This window comes from Talpa europaea (genome assembly GCF_964194135.1).
Source record: "Talpa europaea genome assembly, chromosome: 11".
Taxonomy (NCBI): domain Eukaryota; kingdom Metazoa; phylum Chordata; class Mammalia; order Eulipotyphla; family Talpidae; genus Talpa; species Talpa europaea.
Window position 1 is genome coordinate 55,655,089 of NC_140078.1, and position 27,867 is coordinate 55,682,955.

At 35.6% G+C, this 27,867-nt stretch overlaps 1 protein-coding gene and 1 pseudogene across 2 annotated transcripts in view; both read right to left on the bottom strand.

Moving 5' to 3' along the window:
- LOC311179356 (transmembrane protein 185A-like) overlaps nucleotides 1-4,670 on the bottom strand; it is a 70,576-nt pseudogene extending 65,906 nt beyond the window's left edge. The window contains exon 1 of the transcript in view: nucleotides 4,589-4,670. The product of the transcript in view is annotated as a transmembrane protein 185A-like (transcript). The remainder of the gene's footprint in view (nucleotides 1-4,588) is intronic.
- Nucleotides 1-27,867, bottom strand: part of TAFA1 (TAFA chemokine like family member 1) — a gene marked incomplete at both ends in the record, with an annotated part of 502,429 nt that overhangs the window by 385,929 nt on the left and 88,633 nt on the right. The gene's annotated exons all lie outside the window — the stretch shown is intronic.

Genomic DNA, 27,867 nt, shown 5'->3' on the forward strand with positions numbered 1-27,867 from the left:
ATATAACCTACCCATTCACTGAGTGTGTTCTAGTTTCCCTTCAGACCACTGTCTCTGCTTGCTGCTATAATTTCCCAATCCCATTCCACATCAGTGCTAGTTTTCGTACTCACTCTTCTTTTCTCCATGTGTCATTCTAGAAGGTTTTCTTCTATAGTAAAATAATTTTCTCTGAAGTCACAGTCTCCTCACTGGCAAACAGAAACACCAGCAACCTCATCCAGGTTCTGGGAAGATTAGATGAGGTCATAGATTAAAGTGCTTGGCAGTGTTTGCTTATGAAATGTATTTAATCAGTAAATATTGATTGGTCTTGATTTTATGACTCGATAAAAAGTCAATTCTACAGGCTCAACCACTTTAGCATTCCCTTTACTTCAATAAATCTGTAAATCAATCAGAGGTTACCCTTCCAGTTATCACCATGCATGGTCATTTCAACTAAATCTTACCCCTGTTCTGAGATTGAGTCCAAATGACACACTCTTCAAGAGACCAGACCAACCATGATGAAGTCAGAAAGTCTCCATCTTTTGTCATTTCCTCTCTCCTTAATTCTCTGTCCAATTCATAGGATTTTATATAGAACTCTCATTCTCTTATATGAAAATCACATCCTCTCAGGTAGTTTCTAAGGTCTTTGAAGGTAAGGATTATGTCCTCTGCCTCTGACACCTACTGACTGGCACAATGCTTAATATCCTATCAGTTTTTTTAAATGCAGGCAACTTTCTTCTTACTTTGGGCTCTTAATTTCCTTGAAATTGGTAACAAAGCAGTTTCTGTAAGAAGGAAGCAGAAACATATATCATCCAAATAAATGTCAGTGTTTGTTGTTTCTTAAGTCATATTTCCAGCGATTAGTACAAGTTAGATACTAGGTTAAATGTTTTATACAGGTTACCACTCAACAAATATAGAGGCTCTGTAACTATTTCAGTTTCACAGATGAAGAGATTGAGGCACAGGACTAAGTTACAAATCACTGTTATGTGGCAGAGACCAGATCCCCACCCAGGTCCTTGGGCTCTAAAATATGTCTAATCTTGATGTTACTGTGATTCAAAGATAAGAGCTTGAATGTGGAAGGTCTGGTCCAGCCCACCTGTATGCAGCAGGACTTCATACATCCAGCTCAACCTCCACAGAAGCTACTTAGTCTCTGAGAATTTAATAGATCACAGCAACAGCTAAAAGTTTGCTTAATCTACCTTGGCATAGCACTAATAAGTATAGCAGCAGATTGAAGAAGGGCAGCAGCATGGCACAGGAAGTCTAAAAATAAAAATAAGGATTCAGAAAGGGTGAGCCTTGAAGGTAATTAACCTATGTTCTTCCTCCAAGGAGAGCAGAAGTCAACTAATCTTCTAAGTTAAACAGTTTTGACAACTACCTGAGAGCCAGACTCTCCTCATTTTTTTTTTTTTTTTGGTGTGTGTGTGTAGAGATGTTTATAGAGAGATGACATTATATCTTACTCAGTGTACAGGAGAATACACAATCTTCTAAGAGGAGCTATAACATGCCTTATGAATAAGGAAATAATCACCAAGTGATGATTGTTTCAAAGATCATGATATGTATGATCAGTCACATGCAGTACAAGCAATCATTGGGAAAGCATAGTTCATCAATTCCCTAAAATATTTATTAAGAGCCCACTATGTGCCATGCATTATGTAGGTACTAAGGATAAAATGGTGAAGAGACAGAAAAGGATTCTGCCATTATGGAGCTTGCCTTTTATTTGGGAAAAGCAGAAAGAAATCAGTAATGGATGAACAAGAAGTAACTGTGTTATGATAGGGATAGAGTACAATGGGATAGAAAAGGCCTGAAAGTGATGGGAGGGTTTTATGGGGAAATAACATTTGGGCTGAGACCTTCACAATGGGAAGGAACTACTTCTGCAAAGATCTGGAGTGGGAAGACTTTCAAGTAGAGAGATCAAGAGGTGCAAATGTCCTGAGGCAGAAATGAGTTTGATATGATTGAAAAAGACAAATATTATTTGAATGTAGTAGGAAAGAAAATAAATGAGAGAAGGCTGAAATAGACAGGAAACAGGACAGGAAGAGCTGGGATACAATTTTCAAATTTTATTCTAAGAACAGGTAAAGAATTAAAGGGCTCATAAGGGAGAAAACTATGCTCTCCTATGGATAATATTAAAAAAAAAAAAACATTATTCAGTGGAAGAGGAAGAGAAAAAGGATGACTAGCTGAGAGGCTGCTGTGGAGCCCTAGGTGGTTAGAGGGGTGTGGCAGCAGCAGAAATGGAAAATAATGAAAGGGTTTGAATGTATTTCAGAGAAAGAACCACTTATGCCTTTTGCCCAAAATATGTAATTGCTATCAGCAAACTGTTCAAGTGCCTGAAATTTCTGGAATAAATTAATTACACTAAAATGATGACGGGTTATGTTCAAAATCACTTCCAAACCAAGATTTTAAATAATTTCACTTCTAGTTTCAAATGTTAAAATGAATGTTGCTTTACAGTAAGCCAACTCCAACCACAATTAAGGCTCTACACGCTAGGCCAATCAATGTTTGCCCTGGCTACCTGGCAAAGTTGTTGTGGGAAATTAACTAATTAATAAAGTAAAAGCCTTTAAGTCACCAAACCAGTAGTCTCCAAATTGAAACTATTTGCTTAAATAAATATAAAAATAAACCTTCCATAGTCGAATACATGTATATGCTTCTCTACAGGATTTCTGGGTCTTTAATGAATCAATGTGAGTGTATGACAGTCACCAACAGTACATCACACTTCTCAAACTTACTGCAAGAAGGAACTAATTTCTTTCATACCATCTGGTTACATGCCCTATGGAACCCAGGTTGGCAAACATTGTATTACAGAGATGTAAAAGACTATTATTGAGACACTGGGTGACCTTTTAAAATTTTAAATCTTCCATCTGGGAAAATATATGGCACATTTGTATAATTATTGGCATTCTGGAAAAGAATTACCAAATGAGAGGAGCCAGCCTCTTGTCTGAATACCAAAAGCATAAGGCACGGATCCTCAAGTGAAATGAAAAGGGGTGCTGAGGTAAGACCCCATGGAATTGCTGTCTTTTTATCCATGCATGAAACCTGCAAGGTCATCATTATGATACCCATTTAACAGTTGAGAAAACTGGGGCTTAAAGAGGTTGAGTGACCTGCATAACTTCTTCCAACTGATGTCTTTCATAACACATACTTCATTACACCAGATGGCTTTTTTAAATGCCAGGATAAGACAGCGGTGATTAGGCAAGTGTGGGTTCTGGTCTAATTCTAATCACAAGCAGCTTCAGAGAACACCATGAGTTAGTAAATGGGATTAAATGGTGACTTCACCTCTTTACTGGGTGATGTTAGTTTAGCTCAGTCACCTAACTTCTGATCCTGCTAACTCATCTACACCAGAGAGATGGCAATGCTCTCTCCACCCTCTAGCCAGCCTTAGGTTTGTTGTGAGGATGAAGTGAGAAAATACATGTCAAATACTTATCCCAGATCCTGGCAAACTGGGAGCCCCTTTTAAATCTTCAGCCTTATTATTTTGTACAACATTGTTTGTATACATTGGGATTGGGGAGACTGAGTGATGAGTTTCTTCAGGGATGTTGAATACCAAAAGATGAGAGGAAGTGTGTCTCACAGAATTTTGATTAGCATGACTTATTCTAATGTCAATGTCTGGTAGGATTAAGTGACACGAACTACACATTTCACTTAATCTGAGGAGACTCCCTTTTTTCTAGAGATCAGCTTGGCACAAAAGTCTTCAGCACCTCTCCCCTCCCTCCCACCCAGGTAGGACTCAATTTGGAATTAATACACTGAGCCTGCGTAATATGAGGAAAACTGGACTCCTATTGAAAGGTAAGAACTTAAAAGCTATGACTAAATGTTCCCCAAGGTGCTGCTCTTTCACTGGTTTCCTCTCTAGGGAGCAGAACCACAATTGTGTCAGGTAGGGACAAGCTCAGGTAGGATTGATCAGGAGAACTTGGTACATATGTGTGGAGGGGTCTGCTCTGACTACAACTATGGCTGCTGATCTTAAATCATGCTTTACTCTTACCTGTGCGAAATCTACAGGAATTCAGTTGTGACCTTTAAAACACATCCCCTTGTTCACAATCCCCCTGTGAGATGCTTGTCTACTTAATGAAATTGTTGCCTGACTAATAAAGTTGTGGTTAAAATCCTGCCTCGTAGCCATTAACTTCAGGATCTGAGCACAGTTTTCTATTCATTATACTCTCAGTCCCTTAGCAGTGGGATGTAGGACCTTGCTTTGAATTGAATTAGGATGGTCTCTGATCTTGATTAGTTTAAATTGGAACACAAGATGTTAGGTTAGTACAAAGAATATGTGGAATTAAGTATCTGGCTTTTGGAGTCAGCATGCCTGAGTTAGAATCCTGGTCCACTAATTAACTGTGTAGACTCTCGAAGGCTGTTCAGTCAGTTTTAAATACCTAATGATACTGATAATAATAATAGCAATAATATCTACCCTCAATCAGTAGTTAATGATTACTAAAGGAAAAGAAGGGTGTTGGGACTAGCTATCAATTACAGTCACCACCATCACCACTAGCCCCACGTTCTTCATCACCACCATCACCATTAGCAGCAGCAATAGAAATGCCATGGTTCATTCAAACGCATTAGTTCAGTTCTTTAAGATCTATTTCACGTCTTTTTCTCTTCTTGAATTCAGTTATTTTTATTTTCTCACAAGTCTATTTCACCTATGCTCACGTTTCCTACATTATAATTAAAATCATCTTTAAAGGTAACAGACACTAAATAAAATCCATTCTGGCAGCATGCTGAAGACTTAAACATCTCCCATTTTCATCTTTTTCAGAAAGCTTAATTCAAATGTTCTGCCCTTTGTTCATTTTCTGTCTCTCATACATCACCAGTGACCTTAATATTTTATTATTAGTTACTAAATAAGACTTATACTCCTTTTTACATTTTTCTAAAAAGCTTTCCTCCTCCTCTTAAATGACAAAGTGGATCATAAATCTGCTCAGAAACTCCAGAATACTGATTGACATATTTTGCTTGTGGTCTGATTGAGTCCAAAGTATGTTCGGAAAGCCCATTCACGAGTTTTCAGCTTCTATTAACTGTTCTAGCAGCGAAGGTCTGTTGTCTATATTTTATAGTTTCATGTCAGGAAATATCATTATTCTCTATCAATAATCCAAAATAATCAATTATCTCTATTAATAATCCAAATAATCATCATATTCTTCAGATTAAATGTTCAAAATTCAAACCTTATCCCTTTAGAAAGATAAAATTTTGAGCTTATTGCATTTTAGAATCCATGCATATTGGTCTTGTGTAAGAACACAGGCTATGATCACACAGTGAAGAGCAGTTCACTCTCAAGTTAGCATGTGTAATTGTTATTAGCAAGTGGAGTACATGGTCAAATGAACCCCGAAATATCATGGCCTGCATTGAATTATAACCTTCTGGTGCCCAAATTCTGCCCCATTATATAGTCTTTACTGTGCCTCTGGTCTATTAATTTCATAGTGTACACCAAACACCTCATCCTCATCTGCACACCAGCCTGGGATAGAACACATAACAGAAGTTCAATGGATTTTTGCTGATATATATATATATATATATATATATATATATATATATACACACACACACACACACATATAAATATTTTTGCTTATATATATATATATATATATATATATATATATATATATATTAAAGACAGAGAATCATCAAGTTCACCATTTTTTCCTTTAGGGATTTAGGGAAAAGCTGCATGCAGGCCAGGACAAATGATGAAAGTAACCATGCGGCATGTAAGAGCCCTGAAAGAAGATTTTGTCGCCCTCTTTCCATGTTTTGGGTACAGCATGTAGTAAATACAATTAACCTATTGATCTGCAAATTATCAAATTCTAAGAAACATATTTATTGCTTCACTCATTAATTCAATATTAAAGTGACATTTGCTGAATATCGATGGCATATCAGTGCTGTGCTTGGTGCTGGAAACTCAGCAATGAACAAAACAAATGGAGTTTACATGAGATTTTGGCATGGGATTTAGGGTTCTACACTAGCATATGTCTTAGTTTGGGTCCAAGAAATCAGATCCTGAGACAAGGACTTATGTGCAGGTCGTTTGTTAGGAAGATGTTTCTCTGAGGCAGGAGGGAGGGAATGAGGAGACTGATTCAATGAAGGAGGAAACCCAATATAGAATGTGTTTTCAGGTCACGGCTGTAGGCAACAGGGCCTGAGGAGAATATCTACTGGGGCCTCTGAGAGGCACACAAAGCACTTTGTAGAATTGTGCCCCTGGAGAGTGAAGGCAGCACAATTTACCTACCAGCTCCTGTCATTGGTTAAGGGTTACTTTGGGGCTTTCCTGTACAGGCTGAAAGAACTGCCTTGGTGTTGGAAATGGCCTTGAAGCAGAAAGCAGAAAGACATATGATATACATTTGTAAAGATTTATACCTATACCCCTAAAACATATACAACGGTATAAATCAACATTACTTTAATTAGTATACTTAGAAAGAAAGGAAGAGAGGGCAGGAGGGGGATGGAAAGAGGGGGAGGGACAGGAAGGATAGGAGGGAGAAAGGACAGAAGAAATGAAGGCAGGCAAGCAGAAAAACAATCTGAATGCACCTAAGGCAGGTGCTATAGCATGAGCAGAATCTGAGACAAGACAAGTGTAGCTAAAAGGAGGGGTAATTTGAGGGGGTGTGACATGGACACCAAAGAGAGAGTGACAGTCGTTCTTTTAACAAGCTTTTAATGAGGGCTGGCTTCAGTGACAGGCCCTGTACTAGGAGTCTATATGTGAGCTTAAAAAGAAAAAAGGGCTTTCACAACTCAGATTTCACACATCTTCAGGCAGGGCTTGTGTTTCTCCAGCACATTTAGAAAAGTCCTTCAGCTCACAGTCACAGACCTAACAAGTTTGATGATGAGATTCATTTTGACATTTTAACGTGTATTAAATGCTGTTTTTAATGTGTATTAAATGTTTTTAAAACAACAACAAAAACCAGTAGTAATAATGATAGCAAAAGTCACAATAGCAGTACACGTTCGTCACTCTATGTACCGGGCTCTGATCTGAACGCTTAGAATTTATTATCTCTCAATCTTCACTAAAACTCAAAGGCATAGGCACCCTTATTTTTTTTTAAAGATTTATTTATTTATTTATATAAGCACTGGGTACAATCAGAAGCACGGGAGGGTGAGAAGATTCACCAGAGCCAAAGCAGGGAACAGAACAGGCAGACTGACGAAATACACTGCTGAGGGGAGCAGCGGGCGCGGCAGAAGAGGTCTTTGCGCCGTATGGGACCCTCCCCTGCAGCCTGGGACTGAACAGGTGCTGCAGAGGCTGCGGGCAGCTTCGCAGCCCAGCGCTCAACTGCTGCGCCACCAGGGAAGGCCCATAGGCACCATTATTATCCCCATTTTATAGATCAGACAACTAAGTAACTAAATGTAAAGATGTTATAAAATATGCCCAGAGTGAAACTGCTGGTGAGATTCAGGACAAAGATTCAAAGATACACAATCAGATTCCAGATTCTGTACTGACTCCATCCTTCCACCTCTCTAAGCCTAATGGAATACCGAGCACATCTCTCCCGTTCCGATCATTTGCATCCTTTCATATCTATTTCTAGTATATAATCAAGTGTGTTCAGATATGATAAGAGTTTCAGTTAATGACTGATGAAAGAAGACATGGTTTACTTCTACTTTAGAACTGAAAAGAAATAGTTTGTACATTGAGATTCCAATCCCAGCTCCCCACTCCTTTCCCATATTTATAGATGTTCTGAGATATTAATGGTGTTGTCCTTTTGCATAGTAATACATCATATCTGGGCAGTGACAGAGCAATTTCCAGAATTTCTATTCAATAAAGGGGCAAAGAATTCGGGCTGTAGACCCAGACTTCGTGAATTCACATTCTGACTGACATCAATTCCCAAATACATTGGTTTGGCTACCTGCAAGATGGGCATTACAACAATGCCTAATGTATTAGAGAATATTTGTAAATTCTGCAAAATATTGTCTTAAACATGGAAAGGATTGGTAATTATTATTTTCTGCACTGAAAGGAACCTATGCTCCAGTGAAAAGTTCATGATGCCATGGACAGGCTTCCCTTATAAATGCACACATGTGTACAATTATATGCACAGTCTCAGAGACATTCCAACTCACTAAGCATCCCTACGGGCCATGCCATATATTGACATTGTTAGGCAAACCCTGTGAAGAAATGGCCCATAAACCTTAATCAAGGAAGTGTATCAGAAACCATAGGGCCGGCGGTTGCATCAACTGTTAAAAGCAATGGGAATAGAAAGGAAAAAAAGAAGCTTCCCTCATTTTTTAAACCCCAATTAATTATAAAACCCCTATTACAACTGAGTGGTGAGGCTTATAAGCAGCACAATTAAAATTTTAACCATGCTGATGTCAACATTAACATATTTTTAAAAATTTCATTCATAAAGATTGACGTAAGTCAGCAAATTTGCAAGTACTTCAATATTAAAGGGACTCCAGACATTTACACTTCACTTAACTTGTCCAATGGTCTGACTTAAAGAAATTGTGACAAGTTTCCTTTCTAATTAGTGTCTTTGTGTTCTGTGAGCACATTCCTTGGAATTGTTGGATCCTATGGCAGGGACAAAACCCAAGAAAGTCCAAGGACATAAACTCCTAAAGTTTCTAGCCACTCAAACACATTTTTAAAAAGTTATTATTCTTTACCAGAGCATAATGGCAGTATAAATATTCCCATAGCATTGTTAAGCTAGTTAAAAAAACAAATGTGACCCTCAGTACAAATAATCACCCCAGTATTAAATCTACTGTACATTTACGGTGAACAACTGTGTGGATTTAGAAACATTTGTAATGGACACACCATTAAACTACTTGGTTATCAAACCAACTCCAGACCAAGTCACAGTGTTTAATGAGAAAAGGTACTATAATGCTTAATAATGAAGATTCAACCAATTTCAGCCAGCAGACTTTTTGCTATTTCAGACAATAAGGAAGTCCTACAGGACTGATCCACCTTGTCCTGGACACACAGAGGGAAAATTCTCTATTGTTTCAGGCAGGACAGCTCCAAGCCTGGGCAAAGGTGTGCATCTTTTCCATTCTCCTCATTTTTCTGTTCAATGTCCTTTCTCCATCTCCTCCTATTATATGACATTCCTGCCAGTCACTCTGGGAGAGATATATAAACTAAATGGAGTCTTTGGCAAACATTTATCCTAAAGGCAGTTGCCTACACTTTCCCTCCTTCTTGACAACCCCTGTGAATACCTGTTACCTTCTTGACTCAAAACACATATTAGTATCTAAGGAACTAACTTGAAAATGGACTTGATAGAGGGTTTTCAAAGGAGAAAAATAACACGTTTTTCTATGTCTAGATAAAATTCTTCTGAAAGAGCTAGCTAGGCATGGGAAGGGAAGGAGGAAGAAAGGAATCTACACAAATTTTGTTGAAAGAGAAGATGCTAACCTTTGTTATTTTCTTTATTGCTATATTCAATGGGTCAATCCCTACAACTTAATGAGTCATGAAATTTCAATAATTCATGAAAACACACTCACGCATAAAGGTCATGAAGTGAATTATGGTATTAAGACCAACTGAAGTCTTCATATACATATAAGTCAATTTCTTATTTATTTCAAGTTCTGCTTATGGAATTTTAAGCAACTTGCTTTGTATTTTATTACATAAACAAACTCCCTCAATGGCAAACTATTAGGCTTATCTTGACATTGTCATTCATTAGAACCTGGTTCTAAATTTATTTTCTCTCTTCATAATATATACTATAATGTACTAGATATATACTATTTTATATATACTATAGTATATACTATTATATATATATATATATTTAACTTACATTGCATAATACACAGAACCCCCTCTAGATTAGTGCGTTCCAAACATGATGGAATCTACACATCCAAAGGATCCCTCCTTTTAGGCTAGGTGCCGTTGCCATAGAGGAGATGAATTGGCTGTACAATTGCATGGAAAATCCTCAAGATCATTAGGAAAGGACCTCCCTTTCCTAAGGGGTTAAGACACAACCTATGATGCTATCCACAGCCATTGCAGCACAAGTTCAATCCCTGGGCAGGGAGCTACCCACATGGCACAGCAGACCTCTACTGCCTCGCCTGCTGCTCCCCTCAGTGGTGTACTTCAGTCGATCTGCCTGTTCAGTTCCCCACTGTGTCTCTGGTGAATCCTCTCACCCCCCCACACACACCTCTGGCCTGTACTCCAGTTCTTGTATGCATAAATAAATAAATCTTATAATAGTGTCAAAGACCCAGACAGAGTAGGAGCATCATGACAATCTGACTCTATACTCAGAAGTTTAAATCCCAGACACATAAGTTATGAGTGGACTTCAGCTTTTCTTTTTTAATAAAATGGAGATAAAAAGACACATACCATGAGACAGTTTTAAGGGGACTATATACCTACTGGGTTAGCTGAGTGCTTAGCATATACTAAGTACTCTAGAAACATCAGATGATATTATTAATAGATATAAAAGATAAAATACAATTATAGACATCTTGAAATTAATCTTCCTTCTATGCTTCCAGATAATGACTCCTTGCAAAAGTGAGGCTCATACTGAGAATTATACTTAAGTCTCTGAAGCAAGGGATACTTTATTTTGAATTCATTTTCATTTGTTAGAAATCACAGTGTCTGATGTATTATAATTGTTCTAGATGACTAAGGTATGATATTAATCAAAATAGCAAATTATGTTAATATTTTTATATTCAGCCATGAACACTGTCTCATTTTGGAAGAACTAGAAAACATATGATTATTGAATTAGGGACACCATGGAGAACTTAGTATTCCAGCTGGTTCATTCACACTCCGAACACACACTGTTCTTATTCAATTACAGCCAGTACATTCAGTTCAAGAGTGTTCTTCAAAAAACCTTGTTAGTGAACTTAAGATTTCTTGGAACACCAAAAATAAAATTGCATATGTGAAAGATCCACTGATACAAAATAATGAGTTCTGCTATGGACCTTAAAACAGAGGGAAATATTCTTATTTTCTCTATATCATCTAATAGTTACTGAACTAGAATGTCTAGAGTTCACAATATGAGGTCTAAGCTTTAGTGAGATCATATATATATATATATATATATAAGTAATTTGAAATCCTATATAACACATACACACACATACATATATATATATGAATTCTAAATCAAATTGTTGCCTATGAATCATTTGGAAAGGACATATTACAAGAAGCATTTTCAGCCTACAGGAAGACAGTATTAGCAAAGCAATTGAAATATACTACTCTTTACTGATACTTGGAGAAATTTACATCCTGGTTTGTCATCCCAATGCTGGTGAGTCAGTAATGGAGATCACCTGAGGAAAAAACAGTAACTACTACAAGAAAGAAGAGACTATTGAATTTTCTAAGCAGAATTTCAGTTTGTAATTTTGCTCTCCAAGCTTTATTTAAAGCTCTTAATATTTAAAGGCCTTTAATTAACCTTTCAGGACTTGTGGTCATAAAAAAACAGAGGCAGACCCTCATGTTCCAAAAGGGACAGGTACTTGGGAAAACTATATTAACCATTTTAATATGTTAGACATTCCTTTTCATTATGAGGAGAACTAAGTCCCCTGAGAAGAAACCTTTTCATGGGTTCTAGAATAATTTTCCACAAAGACTCATTTAAAAAACAAGCTACCTCAAAATAATTCAGAAGGAAAAAGAGAAATACTGGATTATTTCACTCATATGTGGTATATATATTTTTAAAAAAGACAAACTAAACTAACACAAACCCTAGAAATATGATAGTATTATTGAGACTACCTGAGGGGAAAGGTGGGAAAGTGGGAACAAAAAATAGTCCCATAACTGTGGTGGAAGATTACGACTGCATTGGTGGTGGGTGTGATGAGATGACATATATTTAAAGAGGTGTAAATCTATACTCCCAAGTCATATAAAATGGTATCAATCAATGTTACCTCAATAAAAATGCAGTATTCTTAAGAAAAGCATCCCTCATTAATTTTTATAAAGAATCAGGTACAAAACATATATGTGCGCATAGGAACATGGACAGTGTAATCTTCAAATGATGCTTTTGCCTTAATGTTATGAATCTCACCTCAGGTTAGATGAGGCTGTCTCATTTCTAACTCTCACTAAGGTAAACAGATCTAGACACAAATAAAATGTTAAGATTATGAAAATTGACTAGCAACACCTTGCAGGCAATGAAGCTATTTGATTATTCTCCAATCACTCCCCAGTTTTAAAAATGGATGGAAAACATCCATTTGGATATGGACTCTCCTTTTTCCCCTTTCTTTAATCAATGTCAATACTCTTAAAACTTTGGTATACCTAAATTTTATTTGTTAGTGTTGCAAGAAACTAAGCATATTAAATTGCATGGTGACTCCAAGTGACCCAAACAATATTGTAAAAGAATAATGTTGTAAGTTCACATTTCCTGATTTCAAAACTAATCACAAAGCTACAATAATCAAACAATGTGATACTAGCGTAAGAATAGAAGTATACACAAAAGGCATTGACTAGAGAGCCTAGAAATAAACTCTTGTCTACATGGTCATATGATTTTGGAGGAGGGATGCCAAGATTATTCAATGTGCAAAAGAGTCTTTTCAACAAATTGTATCAGAAATATTAGATATCCAAATGGAAAAGAATGAAGTATGATCCTAACCTTATATCATACACATTAATCAACTCAAAATGAATAAGAATATATGAGTTCAATTTCAAAAACCCTTAGAAGAAAATGTAAAAAAGGGACATTTTAATATTGGATTTGGTAATGATTTCTAGGACATGACACCAAAGGTACCTAAAGTAAAAAAAAAAAAAAAAAAAAGGATAAATTATACAGTTATAAATTAAAAATTGTGCATCACAGGGCACAATCAACAGAGTGAAGAGGAAATCTACAGAACAGGAAAAAAATTCTTACAAATCATAAAGTTGATAGGGGTTAATATCCAGAATGTATAAAGAACCACAACAGAAAACTACCGTGATTAAAAAATGGGCAAAAGACGTGAGCAAATATAACCTGAAGCAGATAAACAAAGGACCAGGAAACACATGACAAGATTCATAAAATCAGCAACCATAAGGGAAATGCAAATCAAAATCACTATGATATGCACCTCACACCCATCAGGATGTCTACTATTAATAGACAAATAAACATAAAATAACAAATGTTAGAGAAATTGGGACCTTTGCGCATCTTAGTGGAGAGAAAAATGGTATATTTTCCATAAAAAGGTAGTTCTTTTAAAAATTAAAAATAGAGGGCCTCCCTGGAGGCGCAGCAGGTTGAGCACAGTGCTGTGAAGCTGTCCGCAGCAGTTCAATTCCCGGCCAGCCAGGGAGATTGCCACATGGTGCAGCAGACCTTTCCTGTCACACCGGCTGCTCCTCATTAGTGCTTTCGGTCCGTCTGCCTGTTCTGCTCCCCACTCTGTCTCTGGTGAATTCTCTCACCCTCCCACACCTCTGGCCTATACCCCAGCTATTGTATAAATAAAAAATAATCTAAAATTTTTTTTAAAAATTAAAATTAAAAATAGAATGACACATAATCCAGCCATTTCCATTTTAGTTACATACACAAAAGAATTGAAAACAAGATCTAGAAAAGACATTTATATACACACATTCATAGCATCATTATTCATAAAAGCAAAAAGATGGAAGCAACCCAAGTGTATCCACTGATGGATGAATGAATAAGCAAAATGTGATAAATAGATACAGACACACAATACAGCATTATTTAGCTTAAAAAGAAAGGCAAATCTGGCACATACCACAATATGAATGCATGAATGGACCCTTAGAACATTATGCTAAGTGAAATAATTCAGCTCACAAAAAGACAAACACTGTATGATTCCATCTAGTATGATTCCATCTAAATGAGGTATCCAGAGATCCAAATTCATAGAAACAGAAAGCAGAATGGTGGTGGCCAGGGGTTAAGAGGGTGAGGAAATGGGCAGTGATTGTTGAATGTTAAAAAGTCTTTTAGGAAGGTGGAAATTTTCTGGAGACTGACTGTAAAAGAAGGGAATATTTAACACAGCAAATTGCACATTGAAAAACAGTCAAGATGGTACATTTATATTGTATGCATTGTATCATAGTTGAAAAATCTATATGGGCTACCTAAAAAAAAAACTATGAATTAACTGTGACTGTATGAAAATTTTCATTATGAAGTAAAGAAAATCTTTTAAATCTATCCCTAATATTAAGATGTGATTCCACTATATTTCCTGTTTATTTTGAAATCAAGTTTCTATCAACAAAGGAACAGAATTATAAGGAATTAAAGACATCAACTAACCTAGTTTTTTGTAGCTAATGAAGAAGAAACTGAGAAGCATCACTTGTAGATGTGAACTATTGCCAAATTTAGAAGCCAGTCCACTGCACTTTCTGCTAATTCTCTATTAAAAGAGTGTATTTCACCACTGGCTACTGACAACCTGTCATTAGATCCAACTGGAAGGTGAAAGAAATCATACTTCTACTCTAATACAACACATTGCATCCTTATCAACTTGGTTTCCCATTTAACTAGTAACCTATTATACTATTGCTACTCTTAGTAGAATGATAGAGAGTTGGAACAAATCTCATAGTATGTAATTAATGTGCTCCAGGAAATTATGCTTAAATTGATTTATATACTCCCATATTTCATTGTACTTTAGTGTAATGAAAACCCCAGACTGACTTCTAGGGACAATAAAGGGCACTTAATAACAAAACAAGGGCAATAATTTTCCCAAAAGACACCACAGTGTAGTAAGACAATAAAGGATAATATGCAAAAATAAACTTATTTGAGTGAAAGTAAGTTGCTTCAACACAAATGATTACTTTATTACTGAATACTCAATAATTAAGACCCAGGACACTGAAGCCATTCTTCAAGGATCAGTACATGGTTTCCATAAAGGAGGGAATAGTAAATACTTAAGGTTTTACATTCCAAATGGTCTCTGTCTCCAACTACCTATCTCTGCCACTATTGCATGAAAGCAACCATGGATAATATGTTATCAATGGCATCACTGTGTTCCAATACAAATTTATAAAAATAGGTAGGTAACCTGGATTTAACCCATAGGACAAAGTTGCTCAATTCTATTTAATATCCTAGAAGACAGTTGTGAATAAGGCCCAGAAGAAGTCCTTGTTTTCATGAAGCTTATATTCCAGCAAAGAGGCAGGAGATGGTGGAAGCAGATTTAAATTAGAAAAAAACAAATAGAACTTCAGACTGCATTAAGTGACATGAAGTTAACTCCTTTCAATAAGATATTGTTCAACTACTTCCAAACGAATGACTTTCAGACCTGAAAATTCAATACATTACAGAGGATTTATCAAAATTTCAGATTTCTGGGCCTCATATAGGAAAAATTTTGATCAAGTAATCTCTAGGATAGAGTTTGTAAACATTAATTCTTTCAAAAAGTTCTCCAATAACTTTTGTTTCTATAGATATCATTGAGATTATTAGATGTTAGAAATTAGTAGGTTAGATTATTAATAATAATTTCATTGAGAGAGGAACAAAGAAAGAACAAAGTTGAATAAATGATCCACAAAAAAAAAAAAATCAGTTTCCTCAATACTCAAAGCCAAAACATGTGCATTATAAGTAGCATGGCTGATTAGAATACTTACATTCCATTTATTCAAGAAATTTAAATACATTTGCATCATGCGCATGATATAAATTCCATGTTAGCATATAAGAACTCAACAGACTGAAATTTTTATTAGATTATAGCTTTACATATCAATAGCAGAGGATAGTTCATCCCCAAATTTTGTTTTTATCAGGAATGTTTTATAGTGATAATACAACATGTGTTACACACAAGTATTACAAACAATGTTAACTCATCCCTAGATACACTGAGCAGGTTTTGAATTAGATAAATAGTCATCTTGTCACACGCACAAAAAAAATGAGATAGTGGAGAAGCACATGGGAATAAAGTGATTTGCATCCTGCCCTGTTTTCTGTTGACAAGTCTGCAAAACCAAGAGACAGGGACACACCTTCAAGATGACTGAAGCTGCCCAGGGAGCAAGGAGCAAAGCAGTCTAAGGAATACCTTAGCTAACTGGGGTTTCTACTCAAATCACAACAAAACCTCAAACTGGTCTGTCAGATATCATTTCATACTATATAGTGTAGGTTCCGTTATTTAGCCTATGTGTCAAAACTGCTATAGTAGCATATTACATTTACACTAGACATTGCAGAATGCTAACAGGGGGCTTAAAGCCATCAGGTGAACCATTTTGTTTTTTCTTCACAGATAATCAGTAGTGATAAGAGCAGGAGGAGAAGATCAAGGTAATTGGGTTTACAGCAACAGATTCCTCTTTTGAACTCCTTTGATGCCTCTGTCTCTTTAACACTACCATTGTGAGATGTCACATGCTCATATCAAGTGCATAAAATGTAACAGAATTAATAAATTTCAATATAGCAAATCTTCAGGTGACTTTCTCTTGGTTAAGAAATAAAACTTTCTAGTATACAGGAGGCTCCTAGTTGCCTCTTTCCAATTAACTCCCTCCCTCCATAATAAGTATAATCACTATTCTGATGTTTGTAATTATCACTTCTACTTTTCTTTATACTTCTCTGTCCAATGAACTATATATTATACTATAGTTTTGCCTATTTGGTAACTTTATATATATGGAACAATGCAGTATATATTCTTTATATCTGACTTCTTATTCCCAATGTTTAATATATATTCATCATGTTACTGCTTTTAACTGTATTTTTATCCTTTTCGTGATTGTGTAATATTCCATTATATGAGTGCACACACATACACACACATATATCACTATCCATTTATAAGTAACAAGTCATTGGGTAGTTTTTTTATATCGCTAGAATAAAAATGCTGATATGAGCATTTTTGTGTATCTTTTATTACACAAATGCATGTACTTCTTTTAAATATATATCCAGAAGTGAAATTGCTGATCCATAAAGTATTGATATTTTTAGTTGTGTTTATTAAAGCCAATCTGTCAGTGTTTTGTGTCAATTTACATTTTACCAGCACTATAGGAAGATCAAAATTAATTCACATACTTATTAGTATTTGGAATTGTTAGTCCTTAAATTCTGGTTGGAGTCTCACGGCAACTTTGTATTATTCCCAATAAATGAGACTGAGTATATTCTCATGTGATATTAACCATTCATATATGCTGTTTTGTGTGGTACCCATTTAATCTTATTGCCTATTTGTATAAGTTAAACTTCTGCTGAGCGATTATTCCACAACTTAGTAACTTAAAACACACTTAAAGAAGGAACCTGTAATAGCTACTAATATTTTTGTTAATATATTAAAGACTTCCTTTTTGTTGTTTTGTTGTAAATTTTTAAACTATGAAATAACGTTTGATTTTTCCTTTTTTCTGCTTTAATTGAAATTGCTTTCCTCCTTACTCTGTTATAATGTGTTATATAACTTAAAATTCAATGTTAAGCAATTATGAATTAATGAATATGCTCTTATTGGAACACTGTATGGTTGAATTCAATTTGCTAATATTTGTTGAGGGTTTATGCACGGGTACTCATGATAATACTACCCTGTAATTTTCCTTTCCTGTAATTTCCTTTTTTAGGTTTTGGTTGGTTATGCAGGTCTCATAAAATGTGTTGGGGATTATTGTAACTTTTCATATTTTGTTGAAGACTTTGCATAAGATTATTGTTACTTCTACCCTAAATGGTTGGTTGAATTATTTGATGAAACAATCCAGGCATCAGATTTCCTTTGAGGAAGATTTATTTTATTGTAGACTGAATTTCTTTAATAACTATAGGATAATTCATAACTAGTATGAATATTTCATGTCAGTTTCAAGGATTTTTATCTCTGTAGGAACTTTTTATTTTACTTCCACCTTCAATTTAATTGGCATAAAAATCATAATATGGCCCTTAAATTTTTCTATGTAGGATTTATAATGAGGTTACCATTTTTATTTCTGATATACTTCCAACTTTGAAAAGTAACCTCACCATAGGTTTATCAATGGTACTAATCTTTTCAAAGAATTAGCTTTTAATTGTAATAATGTTCAACAGTAGTGTTTATTTGCTATTTCATTAATGTCTGCTCTTACCTTTTTAAGTTTTTCTACTTTCTTTGAATACTCTGTTCTTAACTTTTGAGGAAGACTTTCTGTCAGTTTCTCTTCTAATATTATCATTCAAAGCTATTTTTTTCCTCTAAGTATGACTATGGCTAAATCCTATATCTGATGACAGTTTCATTATCAAGCAAGTCAAAATATTTTATACTTCACATTGCAATTCTTTTCCATGACCCTGATTATCAGAATTGTACTGCTTACATTCAAAGATTTTGGAACATCTAATTATCTTTGTCTTCTCAATTTCTAGGTTAATTAAACACTGATCAGAAGACATACATCCTGTATGGTTAAGTTTTTTAATTTGTTAAGACATTCTAAAATAATATAATTTTTGTAACTATACTATAAGTGCTTGAAAAATATGTGTTTCCTTCACCTTTTGATTGCAGTTTTTAAAATCTTCTTTACCCTTACTATTTTTTTAAAATTTGTATTTATATTCATTACTGAGTAAGACGTGTTAAAACTTTCCACTATTGGGGCCTCCCTGGTGGCTCAGGCAGTTGAGCGCTGCACTGTGAAGCTGTCCACAGCCTCTGCAGCGTGGGTTCGATCCCAGCCAGCTGGCGAGACTCCCACATGGTGAGGCAGACCTCTCCTGTCGCACCTGCTGCTCCTCTCAGCAGTGTGTTTCGTCAGTCTGCCTGTTCTATTCCCTGCTCTGTCTCTGGTGAATCCTCTCACCCTCCTGCACATCTGGCCTCTACCCTGGTTCTTATATAAAAATAAATAAATCTTAAAAAAAAAATCTTTCCACTATTTACTGGAATCCACTGATCCATCATAAATACCCCTCATGGAGAAATGCAATGAAAAGTGTGTAGCACCATCCATGAAGAAATCTAGACTAAAATTTGTTGAGTCTGAATCAAATCAAGTCTCCAGGAGAAAGTACTTCACCCCAACAAGGACAGGAAACAAAGACAAACTATAAGTAAAGTACAGAATGCGGGTATTTCAGAGAGGATGAAGCCATTCACCCCCAGAACAGTGTAACGAAAAATTATTTAAAACATAGAATATGCTCATGGAAAGTTTTTAATTACTCATTAAGATACAGTCAAAATTGTATCTTTTCTTTTTTTAATTTTGAGCTATGTTCCTAAGTGCATATGCTTCCTGGTGAATTATTTTCTTTTGATATCATTCCTCCTTTGTCTTAGGTAATACTGTCTTATAGTTGGATTCATCTGATATTAATATAGCTATACCAACTTTACTTGGTTTGTGTATTATGGTTTGTGTATTATTTTCCTATTCTTCTTGTTAATCATCTGAAAAATATTTGACTTCCGGAGCACTTGATGCAGTTATTAACACAATTGTGTTTAAATAATCTACGTACTTGTTAAACACTTTAAATTTGCCTGTTTTAAAAATTATAAATACTTTTGTGATCTTTTCAGTGGTTAGTTATTCTAGAGAGTAGAATATGTACTTTTAACCTTTTATTAAAAAGGTTAATATTTTTAACTTTGAAAATATTGAAAGTTGCTATTTTAATTTTCATCCTCTTCCCAGAAATTCAATATTTTTTCAAATACTTTAGCATAATTGAACCCCACCAGACCTATATATCATAATTATTATATATTTAACTTCACCTATAGTTTATATCCATATTCTGTATATCGTTTTACTCAAAATTTTTATTCCTTCTTAATTCTCTTTCTCTTGGAAACATTTTCTTCCATCTGTAGGACTTTAGTTTTACTTTGGGTATATTAGTGACACATTTGCTCATTTCTTGTCATTATGTACTAAAAGATTTTAGCCTTTCAAATTTGGGTTTAAAAATTAGATTTTGTTATTTGATGCTATTGTCACAGTATCAGTAATTATAGGAAATCAACCCAAGCCTTGCAACTCGAACAAAAGGAAAAATTCTGAGTTCTTTAGACTTATTTAAGCTATGACATATGAAAACCCATTTGATGAATTAATAACTACACCAAACTTCTAGGTAATTTATGAATACCTTAAATACTCAAAGAATTGTGGCAATATGGAAACTATTGGAAGACAATATTGTAGACTTAGGTCTCCAGAAATATTTGGCTTAATTCATGTTCATAGTTTTTTGGTTTTTTTGTTTTTGTTTTTGTTTTTGTAAGAGACAATGAAAGAGACAAAGAAGGAGAGATTCCTTAACCAGACTCTCAATTTATCTTAATCACTTCAGTTTCTGTAAGTTTTCAAATTGTTTCTCTTCAAGAGATCAGAAAAGTGCAACACAGAATTTTCCTATAGGATATCTGTTCTTTTTCTCTAAGTGATGCTTATTATATTTTTATCACCCCCCAAATTTTCCTGTTCCACTCTGCATTTAATCTCCCTTGCCCACTCCCTGCCCTGGAAACTACTAATTTGATTAGTGATTCTATGTGTTTTCCTGTTCCAGACTGTTAAATGAATGGTATCATAAAGGACATTTTTGTCTGGCTACTCTCACTTAGCCTGATGCTGCTGAGATGCATTCACTTTATTGCATATATCAACAGTGCATTCCTTTTTGCTTTGAGTAATATTCCAGTTTTGGATGTAGCACAGCTGTTTATCCAATCACCAGCTGATAGACATTTTGTTTCCAGTTTGGGAAATTTTACTATAAACATTAATGTGTAGGGATTTGGGGGGACACATGTTTTCATTTCTCCAGGACTATAATTGCTAGGCTATATGCAATGTCACAATAGTTGCCCCCCAAAATCTTTTATTTATTCCTTTGTCAATTCTGCTAGTATAAATATTTCCACTTTAATCTATTTCAAGGTTGCAACAAGGAATCATTAAAGGAGGTATTGGAAATAAATTGCACAAGTGGTTTATTAAAACTTTGTTTTAACCAATCTATTAGTTATGTAATATTTAATAAGGTTAAATACTTAACATTTAATAAGATTCCCCCAAATCTTCGCATGTTCACCAATCATTATCTTTTTTAAAAGCTTACGTGTTTAGTTTTGATAAACATTGATCATTTTTATTGTTTTTGTTCTTTCATCCCAAGAAATATTTGCCTAGCCCAAGTTACAAATATCTGTTTTTGTAATTGCTTCTGAACTTCAAAAATCCAACGCAATAGCAACCAGTCACAACAGTTAGTTAAGTTTAAATAATTAAAAAACTAAATAAAATTAAAATTGCAGCTCCTTGGCCATGCTAGTCACCTTTACATAACTGCACTGCCTAGTGATTATCACACTGGGCACATAAGCCATGAAACATTTTCATCACTTTTCCCTGCTCCTTTTGACAGCTCTTTCCTAGACATTTCCACACTTCAGGTTTCATATCTAGTCTCTGATATACATCAGGATATTTTTTGCATATTGTGTGAAGTATCAGTAGAGATTTTGTGAGGAACTTTTGAGGTATCAGTAGAGATTTTAATTGTCTTTGTATGTGAATATCAAAGTGCAGCAGCATTTTGAAATCTACTTCCACTTCTATTACCATGAAATTTTTCGATGTGAAAGCAAGACACAAGGGCTTCCTTTGCGCATTTTTTTATTCCTTCATAAAAGGCATACCTGGAGATAAAATTTTAGATACCCAAAACTGGTTTAAGTAGATCCACCAATTTACTAAGTGGCATCCATTCCCAACCTCCCTGAACCAATTACCATCCACTATTAGGGGTCAGAGAGTTAATCTGTGAAGACTCTGTGGATTAGGCCTGGTTTACAAAGGGAGGCAGGGGAAAGAGTGCCTCTAGCAAAAAAACTATGAAATGATCTAATCAAGTCAAAACAATATCACTTTATTCCCTTACTGTAAGAGTTAGGCCTCTACAAATGAACTTTTGCTAGTGAGGAAGCAGTGTGAGCAGGGATGTTTATTTGTTTTTACTTCAAGTTTACTTTGTAGAAAAAACATATTCCTTACATTTATGTTTCCCCATTTTAGCTGCTTTAGAGTAAAAAGTAAATACTTTATTCTGAACTTGGTCACAAAAGTTGATTTTGTAAACTTCTGTTTCTGTTTAGTAAATAAATTTTGATAAGACTATTTTGCCTTAAATAGCCACTGTAGGACTGAGGTAACCTCACCTTGATTCTGTGAACTTTTTCAAAACAATTCAGGTGGCAATAAAATGAAATATATTTCATTAATTAGTTGAAAATTTTACTTTCTAAAAATTGATATGACACAAAGTTTTTGTTCATCTGGAAAGTATATTATATTTTAGAGATGATACTGAGTTATTATTAGAATGTATACTGACCACCACTTCAATTTAGACAAGTTATTTAAGTGGCAGTAGTCCTCAAACTTTTTCCATAAAGGACCAGATAGTAAATATTTTCATGTTCACTGTCATAGGATTTCTATCATAAGTACTTAATTGTGTTGTCCTAGCAGGGAAACTATCATAAATATAGCATAAACAAATGAACTTGGTTATCTGCCAGTAAAACTATTCACAAAAACAAAGGTATAGGCTGGATTTTGCCTTTTGGCAGTTCTTACCAGCCTCTGATTTGGAGTGATAGTTCTGGGCCTCCTCTGGTGGCACAGCAGTTGAGCACTGGGCTGCAAAGCTGCCCATAGCCTCTGCAGAGCTGGTTTGATCCCCGCCGCTAGTGAGGGTCCCACATGGCGTGCAGACCTCTCTTGCCATGCCTGCTGCTCCCCTTAGCAGTGTATTTCGTCAGTCTACCTGTTCTATTCCCTCTTCTGGCTCTGGTGAATTCTCTCCCATGCTTCTGACTGTACCCAGTGCTTGTATAAATAAATCATTAAATCTTTAAAAAAAAAAGAGAGAGAGAGTGATAGTTCTTCACTCCTCATCCATAAAAAATCAATTTGTGTAAAAATAAATGAAATGCAAAGATCCCTTTTCTTTAAAGGTGACTTTATATATTCTAGGAATATAATAATTATGACCACAATCTGAGTGATTAATTTTTCTTGTTAATATATATATTTCACAACTTAAATCTTTTCTTTGCTTAAAAATTCTATATCTTCTCATTTTTAAAAAAATAAAGAATAATCTACATGTTATATATATTTTAAAATAGTAAGGTTTTAATTGAATCTTTTAGTAGTTCTTGAGGAATTGTCTTTGGAATAGTTTGTCCAAGTTATTACTTTGGTGGTTAGCTAAATAAACACAATAGACTCATATTAATAGGAATATTGGAGGTCTCCCAAGCCCCTTAATGACCAGGATAGGACATGGGTATAACTTTAGTTACTGAGCTTAAAATGCAATAATTATTATAATAAGGGCAATAAAGATTAATTATGACATACAAGATGGTCTAATGCTATACTTCAAGTTCCAATTGTGCACTGGAGATGTATAAATGATTAATTAGTAAATGAGACTTATAAGCGATACATGCAAATAAAGTGGGAACCCTAAGTCAAGAGGAAGAAACAATCAAAGATCTCCAATTCAAATCCTGATCCTTATACCGGATCTGGGATAATCATTTATACTCTCGACGCCACAGCTTTTCTTATCTTTAAATTAGGGGTAATTAAAAGGATCTACTTCACAGGTTCTAATGAGATTTGAATAATATGATATATGTAAGATGCTTAGGACAGAATGGGATACATAGCAAATACTCAATATTATCTAATAGTGCTATCTGTGATTATTACCAGTATTATTAAAGCACCAAATCTTGTAGCTTAGCAGATTCAGGGAATTCCAATAGCTTTCCAGATTCTAATTCACCATCCACGAATTTTACTAATCCTCTGCACTTTTTCTCCAAATTTTGCTTAGTTGACTGGGAAATGGTATAACTCATATGAAGATATTAATTAGTGCTGGTGAAAATACAGATATAATAGCACCCCCGAAGAATTATTCACATTTCGGGCCTCCCCCATGGCACAGCGGGTTGCCACTGTGAAGCTGTCCACAGCCTCTGCAGTGCTGGTTCAATTCCTGCCCAGCCAGGGGGATTCCCACATGGCACAGCATACCTCTCCTGTCTCGCCCACTGCTCTGCTCAGCAGTGTATTTCAGTTCTTCTGTCTGTTCTGCTCCCTGCTCCATCTCTGGTGAATTCTCTCACCCTCCTGCGCCTCTGGCTTGTACCCCAGTGCTTGTATAAATAATAAATCTTATCAAAAAAAGAATTATTCACATTTCAACAAAAATTTAATGTCTACACTCAAGGAAGAATTACTAGGGCTAGACTCACCATGACATGCAATCAATAAGCATATTTGAAAACAAGGGAATCTTTTTTTTTTTTTAAATAGAGACATGTTTTATTTATTTATTTATTTGTTTGTTTGTTTTGTTTATACATGCACTGGGTACAGTCAGAAGCACGGGAGGGTGAGAGAATTCACCAGAGCCAGAGCGGGGAGCAGAGCAGGCAGAAGGACCGAAGTACACTGCTGAGGGGAGCAGCGGGCAGCAGGAGAGGTCTGTGCGCCATGTGGGACCCTCCTCTGGTGGGCGGCCGGGGAGCAGCCGGGGATTGAACCGGTGCAGCAGAGGCCACGGGCAGCTTCGCAACCCAGCGCTCAACCGCTGCGCCACCGGGGAGGCCCGAAAACAAGGGAATCTTAAACAGACCCACAACAACACTTCTCAAAAAATGTTAGACTGCCCCTCTCCAGCTAATTGCTCGGCATTTCCTCCTAAAGGCTTGACATTAACAGGTCTAACCAAACCTTCCTAATACTTACAGCCCACTTGCCTCTCCTTACCAATCACTCCATCCTGCACTATGAAGATTCACATGGTTTTAGACACCAGTCTATCATCTCCACCCTAGAAATAACCATCTCTTGCTCAGTGTGTGTATGCACACCCCCCATTCACCTCCATTCCTTTTTCTGACCTAAAGAGAATGAAATCAGAGAAGAAAAACATGAAAATAGCTTCAGACTCTCATGTGTTGGGAATTCTAGCATCTTTAATATCCACAAGATGGTGTGGATAAGAAGTCGTGCATTTGGAAACAACCCAAATGCCCAAAAATAGATGACTGGATCAAGAAGATGTGGTCCATATATACCATGGAATATTACTCAGCATTCAAAAAAGATAAACACATGCAATTTGCAGCAACATGGATGGCGCTGGAAGGGATCATGCTCAGCGAAATAAGCCAAAAAGAAAAAGAAAAATACCGGATGGTCTCACTCATAGCAGGAATCTAGAAAACTTAAATAAGGGACCAGGAAAATGAATAACTATAAGAAAGTGAAAATCAAAATCAACAAAAAACTATGAACCAGAGACACTTTTAGGGGGGCGGGAGGGGAGGGATTGGGGTCAGAATGGGGGGCTGCAATTGTATGGGGAATATAACAATAAAATTTAAAAATAAAATAAAATATATTTTAATTTAAAAAAAAAAAAAGAAGTCGTGCATTCTAGGTGGACATAGGTCTTAGCCCAAAGATAATGGGGAGGGCACAACCAGAAGAAGGCCAGAGTTCAAACCTAAAGTCCAAGGCTTTTAGTGGATCCAGATGGCCTGGGTCCTATGAGGGTAGTATAAACTATAAAGGATCAATGAAAATAAAAAAAAATCAGAGAGGTTATTTGACTTTCTTCCTGGCAAAGTGTTAAAATAGAATACTATGATTGCTTGCAGGTCCACACATCTTTTCGTATCTTTCCAGAAATTGAGCAATAATCTTCTGATAATGATCATTCATAACAGCAATGTGACTCATTCTTTTATAAGTATATGAAAGACAATCTGATCTGACAATCGGATCCAGCTAAAGTCTGATGTGTATATATAGCAATTCAGTATGGGAAAAAGGATGAGAGACAGCTTTCTACGCACAATATTAGTTAACTGACATTAACGTCTCTACTCAGTCCCTTTTTTAATAAGGGTAGTATAAAATTTCTACTTTACACATAATTGAATGGTCACACAGAAAAACAGGATTTTGCAAAATTGTAATATCACAGTTACCTGAGAGGTAGATAATTAAATAGTAGTGAAACAGCAGTCTTTTAAATCCCAAGCATAGGGTATTTAAAGAATTGGAAAGAGGTTTTAGAACTTTCATCATGGGAGAGTTTACAACCTTCTAAACTTTAAGAGAATTCCATCAGCCTCACAGCTCAAGTCACCTTTGATGTTTCCAGCTACAATGAATTAGCAGAAAGAAAGGAAGTCTTTCTGCAAAATTTAAAGCCACGGTAACTTTCAGAATCAAAAAATAACTAGCTACTATAACATTTCTATCCTGATTCTTATGAAAAGGAGAAAGAAAGTCTGTCATACATTTTTGTCCTTAATAAGATGCTTGATTTTAAAATTGTTATTCCACTACTCCCCTGCCAAAGGGGGAAAAAAACCTCTAGACCCCACTCAGCTCTCCTCTTGTAAGTTCCTCCACCTCAGTCATTCACTCTGACAGCTGTAGTATCTGAGTCCCTAGAAAGAACCATACAGACATCAGCAGCTGGATGGAACTAGGAAATGTTTGCTTGGATACAAGGGGAGTTGCCAGTGTCTAAACCTCCAGTGTCCAGAGTGCTTGGACCAAACGCACTAACAAGCTGGAGACACAGCTGTTCTTTCTGCTAATGGTTTTACCATATTCTGTCTTGATCTACAGTGATCTGCACTTTTTCTACAAATCATTTCCTAGATTGAGAGCTTCTTCTTAAGGATGAAATTTCACTCATCCCTTTTTTCAAAGTAGAGTACTTGAAATTGGCACCATGCTCAGAGTGTCCCATTATTGGTTAATAGATTAATGTTGTACAAACAGATAGCTGGGATTATGAAAGATGATTGATGAAGAAATGCTTAGATGTGAATGAGCTAAATGCTATCAAAGATGCATAGTAGACCAATAGACTAGCAATATAAAAACTATATTTGGGATTAGAATTGAGAAAGCAAAGTATTTCTCGTGCATCTATCCATGATCCTCTTTCTACATGTCCATTACCCTTGGCAACTCCCTCTACCATAGTACTTACATCTGCCCTTGTAATAATTTGTACATCTATCCATCCCCCCATCTAAGGAATACATCCCGTCCTAGGTCCACCATAATGCATTGCTATCACTAGTGGCCAAAAAACACCGAGAGAATAGATGAGCCAATGAAGAAGACCCTACACAGATATAGGTCTCATAAAATCTCTCTATAGACAAATCGCTCTAGAATTCTCTGAAATCTAAAGTTGATGCCATTATATTTTTGATCTGTATTTTACATCTTTGGAAACAGAAACTGAGTTTCAGTGGCTATCTCCAAGTCACAAGTGAAGAAGCAGCATGGTACAATAGAAAATTCTGTTTTTCTTAAGAAACATTGGTCATTTGAATTTAAAGAATTAAAATATTAAAAAATTATCACACGGTAAAATATCTTGAGTTGGGAAGTTATGATTTTCCCTTTTTTCTATTTGATGAGTTCAATTATTAATTTCCATCATGGTTTTATGAAGACATAAAATCTACTGTAAACCTTCATTTGAAAGGAATAAC